Source organism: Hippocampus comes, unplaced genomic scaffold (genome assembly GCF_001891065.2).
Source record: "Hippocampus comes isolate QL1 unplaced genomic scaffold, H_comes_QL1_v1.1 scaffold207, whole genome shotgun sequence".
NCBI lineage: Eukaryota > Metazoa > Chordata > Actinopteri > Syngnathiformes > Syngnathidae > Hippocampus > Hippocampus comes.
In genome coordinates, this window is record NW_017805146.1 from 511,753 (window position 1) to 517,307 (window position 5,555).

The 5,555-nt window shown below is 46.3% G+C and overlaps 1 protein-coding gene and 1 long non-coding RNA gene across 2 annotated transcripts in view; one reads left to right on the forward strand and one right to left on the reverse strand.

Moving 5' to 3' along the window:
* efna1a (ephrin-A1a) overlaps window positions 1-5,555 on the reverse strand; it is a 23,820-nt gene that overhangs the window by 6,152 nt on the left and 12,113 nt on the right. The gene's annotated exons all lie outside the window — the stretch shown is intronic.
* The window catches only part of LOC109514661 (uncharacterized), a 7,111-nt gene continuing 7,022 nt past the window's right edge, over window positions 5,467-5,555 (forward strand). The window contains exon 1 of the long non-coding RNA XR_002168027.1: window positions 5,467-5,547. This is a non-coding gene — a long non-coding RNA (uncharacterized LOC109514661). The remainder of the gene's footprint in view (window positions 5,548-5,555) is intronic.

A 5,555-nucleotide genomic window follows, 5' to 3' on the forward strand; every position in this document is an offset into this window, starting at 1 on the left:
GGGAGGGGGGGGGGGGGTTGTGGAAGCGAGAGCCCGAGAGAACATCTGATCCAGACCGCCGTCAAGTCTGAAAAGAAGCCTCAAATAAACTCTCGCAAAAGTCCAAGCTTCTATTGCTAGGAGGACCATATGGAAGTTTTCTGTTTCTCCCTAACTTTGATCTTTACCCTTCCAATCTTGACCTCTGTCGATGTCATATTTTTTTCATCATTCCTAAAGGGGTCCCTGAAATCTTCATTGCTTTACTATCTTTGTTACTTAGTTACAGCTACAATACCTAAATAACAGTACTTAAGTAACTAGTAACTTAGTGCCCAGTGCAGGTGACGTTTTATTGAAAGCCTGTCCAGTTATGAAGTTACACTCGGCTTTTCATGACAATGTATTTATTTTTTGCTTACTTTAGCGTTTTAGTAACTTCGTGACAGATGTGAAATTCTTACTGGTAACTTCGTCCCTAATAATCTGAAAACAAAAGTAACTGTAGCCAAGTAGCTGGTGCGGATTACGTTTCAAGGCATTCCAATGATTGAGCTGCAGTTACGTCACCGCAGTTACAAAATAGCCAAAGTAAAGAAGTTCTTGAATGTAGTAACTGCCATGAAGTCAATGTAACTCGGCAAGCAAGGTAGTAAAGCAAATTCAGCAAAAATGAAATGTCAGGAACAGTTAAAGTTTATGAAGAGGTACTTTTAAAGGTGTGTGCTGACCACCAGTTAACACGAGTTTGAATGTGGCGGGGTCATTCGAAAGATTGTCAAAACAAATTTGTCTTTGCCGTTCTTTCATGACAAGCAGCCACCCTTTCAGAAACATGCTTTTTCTTGCCTGATGTTTATTCTGTCCCTCTTGACCCTCGTACAATGTCCAAGGTGCCAGCCTTACGCAACACGCTCCAGATGCCTGGACGGGCCATCAAAACGCACACGGCTCCGATGTCTCGTGAGCTTGTATTTTTTTTTTTTGTTTAGTTGCCAGGGGTCTCCCGGGGGTGCCCCCTTGGCGAACAAGCACAGACGGTGTGGCTCCAACCGGCGCTCGGGGGATGGGATGGAGGGGGCAGGACTTACAATTCCTTCCAGCCGCTTGACTGTGCTCCCTTCACGCCCGATGACCAGATTAGCTGGCTGGAGACTCGGGCGAGTTGATGATAGGTGCAGCAAACTTAAGACGGGATGCTGTAATGATCTTTTTCACTTGGGCCTCGGCCTCCTCGCCACTTATCCGCCGCGCTCTGTTTACCCGATGGGAGTGTTTTGACCGCCGATGCTTTCAATCCCAGTTGAATCGATAACGCCATTGAGCAAACACTCTTGTCTGCTCTCCGCCTGACAAGGTTATCAAAACCCCCGCCCCGCCCCGCAGCCCCGCAAATGCCAAACACAAACAAACAAACCCCCCCTTCTTCCTTTGCCATGCCTGGTTTCCAACCGGCTGCAGCATGGTCCCAATGTGTTGGTCCAAAGAAGGGTGCAATTAAAAGACCAAAAAACAAAAAAAAAAAAACGTATTTAATTTATCGGTGTTTTATGCTCTGGGCGGTGAACAATTTTCAATGTTTTTGAAGGCAGCGAATGTTCTCGTCAGGGTTCGTTCAAGGTCGCAAATGTTTGCCAAAAGGTCACCAGACGCACGCCCGTTCCCGTCACAACAAGAAAAATGACCGAAAACTCTCTGGCAAACAACAAACGAGAGTTTTGCGACGCTGAACCAACCCCGGCCAACTCATTGACTTACAATGCGCATTTTTCTACCTTCGCGAGCAGTTGCGAATGTTGGCCCCACCGCGAGTTAGCTGCTTTAGGCTGTCGAAAGAGGGTGGTGCGGGGGGCATCGGGCTGCAGGAAGGGGTCAAAGGGCTTAAGTTGGGGGGCGGGGGGCTTTTGAAGTTTCTCCCTGTGGGAGTTCTGTGAGTGCTACTGTTATCAATAGCCACTGTTTCATACATTGACTCCACACCGGGGGGGGGGGGTGTCTAGCTTGACCCCCGTCTTTGCTCTTTTATTAATGGCAAATAGGTTTAATTAGCCGGCTGCCTTTTGTTCTCCTCCGTAACACCTCGCCATTGAACCGCTCCGCATCATCAGCTTCATTAACTGATCGGGGTAGCGCACTTCAAAAGGGGCGGCTTAGCTTTTCGCCAAAGGGCTTCAGCGAACAAATGTGTGTCCGTAAAGCCCCTCGCTCTGCGTGCGTGTATGTGTGTGTGTGTGTGTGTGTGTGCCATGATAAGCTGCATCATAAAAGTAATGTCAGGTCATCAAGTGTCCAGCACAAATTCGGTCATAACCAACAGATGCACTGCTAAATAACATTAGGGACATCCAGTACGATATTATTTAAGAAAAAATATCCAATAGTAATCTTATACTACTTCAACAGAATTATTTTGTTTTCAAGACAAACTTATTCATAACCAGTTTTCACATCAATAGTGTAGAATTAACCGCGGGCAAATACGGATAGCGGGTATCGTGATCGGGACAATGCCAGCCTTATTTCAATCTATCGGGTACTCAAAAAGGACGCCGATACCGGCCAACAATACAAAAGGCAACATTTTTTTCCCCAATGACTAAATCCTCCTTGCTAGGAGGTGATGCCACACTACGGCCGTTTGACACATTGTCGGCTTTGTAGCATAATTGCCTGTGCGTAAAAGAAGTTACATAACACAACATCATTTTTTTTTAAATTGCTCTGTGCTTGCTAAAAAAATGTTTTTTTTTCTCTATGTCCGTGCAGACTGATGATAATCTGTAAAGGCTTGAATCGAATCATTGGACTTTCTCATGTTTGGAAAACGTTCACAAATATGCAATCAGGCTAATATTTTGCGATGATTTTAGATGTTTAATTCGGGGGAGATTTTGGTTTTTGCAGCGTGCAAGGCAGAAAGAATTCCTGATGTACTTGGTGTTCTTCAAGAGAGTTCTAATCTCTCCTCTTTAATCTCTGCGGCCAGTGTTTGGCTTTTTTTTTTCAACCTCCAGCTCATTTCAGCCGTCCGTTCGCCTCTCGCCTCTGTACTCGAGCGCTCGGCGGAATGTCGGACAGATAAAAGGAAAAAAAAAACAAAAAAAAAAAACAGTCGGACAATTGCTGAGTCAGTGACAGAAGGTTTCACACAAGAGCTAAAATCCCACGAGCAGGTTGGACCGATGATTATTTTGTATTAGTCTGAAGGCCACTGACCTCTCAAACACGGTTCTTTTCCTCATCTTTTACACACGCCACTAATGTGATTTTCCAAAGCAAAAGGTGACCCGGCTTACATTGCGGATGAGTGAACCCGGAATGTAGGTGGGGAGTGAAGGGGGTTGGGGGAGAAGAACACCTAATCATCTCATCCAAGCTTGGATTACTGGCTGGAGCAGAAGCCAGGCTCAGTCCATTGAGTGGCACCAGACCCTGCTTAATGCCGAGGGGGCCACGGGGGCTTAGAGTGGACCCAGTCGAGCCCAAAGCTGGCTACAGCAGATTGACGAAAAGGCTACTTTGGCACAACAACACACAAGTAAAAACAATCCGCGTTCCTATCAACCTACAAAAACAAATGAAACGTTGGAATATGCATGCCGGGCTACGAGTTGGTGATCTTTCACAACATCACACGCATATAAATACACACACACATACAACTCCAACAAAACAAAAGAGTAGATATCAAATGAGTAGAGTGTAAGTACCGTACATGTACACGTTTGTTGCCCGGGTTGTGATGCATTTTCGCGCGCGCGGAAAATGGACCATTTGGACGCTATCGTGATCTTGAAAGAAAAATCTTCAAAGCTCACGTATTTGAATACCACAAAGTATTATTTATTGGATGCAAGTGGAGGATGCGGTATCGGAGAAAAAAAATTTCGTTACTGGTCTTCATCAATCACTGGCACTCACCTCCTCCCACTTGCTGTCTCCCTTTCATCACAACGTAAGCAGGCAAGATCCCCCACGCAGGCCAGAGTGTCAACTCCGACCCCCAGAGCCCCCCCAACGCCAGACCGCCCGGGCCAATCAAAAGCCAACTTGGCCGGTATTCCAAAAATGCAACTTTCTCCTGCCCACTGTTTGCAAAGGCGAAAGCACATTGTGATGTGGGTATGCGGCTGCTGGTCGCCATGGGAACACAGGCGCACTCTCGACTTCCTTTTGAACACAATATTCTGGCGGATCCTCTTTGTGCGACTTCCTGCAATCAATTTCAATCTGCTTCGCTGTCATTCCACCTTTGTCTGATGGGTTCATCAGTTATTCTGCCCGCGCCTTTGGCCCAAACTCAAAGCTTTGGGGATGGCGGTGAAATAATTGGCTGATTCCACAGGCTCTGCGGGGGCTTCGATGAATACACGTGCTCTTTTGCAACGGAGTCACACACTGTCGCGGGAGACATTGGTACCTTATAAAAAGGCTCCGTGGCGAAAAAGGTCAGTGCTGACATCATCTTGCCCAGGAAGCAAATGTATCGATTTGGCCCGGGAGATTCGGCGCAGCAAAAACTTGCTCACTGTTGCCGTCCTAATAAATGAATTGAGCCTGTGGCCGAGAGATATTTCCTGAGCGTCGGGTGCAAAATATCTGATTTTTGTCCACAAGTTAAAAGCGTTCCCGGGTGTTTAAGTTAACATCTGTGGAGCATTTTTGTCAAAACACCCCAAAGATAAAAAAATTGCTGCACACTTCCTGTCGAACAAAAAAAGCAGCGGGCTCGATCCCACATACGGCTTCTGTTGAAAATGACAACGCAGACATCACTTGATACACTTGTCAAGTAGAGCGCAGACCCAAACATGTGGCGCATGCAGTGGACACATCGCCAAACACATACCCTCATGGTGCTGACCACTTCACCGGGCAAACGAGTATCCCACCTGTAGTGACATCACCATCATCACTTTCAAGCTCGGCGGGAGGGTATGAAAAAAAGTCCCTCGGCCAACCAGTTAGCGACCCATTCTATGGCTAATAATATCCAAGTATTCAAACAAGAGCCAGTGACAGAACGATTTCTATCTGACAATCAATGGCCTCATCTGTTTATTTTTTATATGCCACCTCTCTGCATGTTTCCGTCATGATTTTTCCCACCTTCAATCTGTTAGCGGCTGATGCTAACTAACACGCTGCGTTATGGAAAATATAAAGAGAAACCACCGAGAGAGGAGCCTACCCGGAGACATTAAATACGAACAATTGATTGTGATATAAAAATAGTAATACTATCCCCACCCCTTTTTCATAGCTCTTGGCCTCATTGGGGTGAGCTCAGCCCCAAATCAAATTTGAAATCTTGGCTAATTCATCAAACGCACGTTTATACAATAAATGAAACAATGACGACTCTGATTTACGCAACAAAACAAGATAATATCTGATCCCCCTGTCTGGCTAATTTGAGATTAGTGCCGCAATCGCGTGGCTGTTTACAAGCGCAAGTCCCTTCTTCTTGCTCTTTGCTGTGGGGGGGGACCAAGCCAGAAGGGGAAGTCTGGTGCCTAGATAAGGATGAGACAAGAGGATGGGCTGGGGAGGCTGGAGGAGGAGGATGTGGAGGG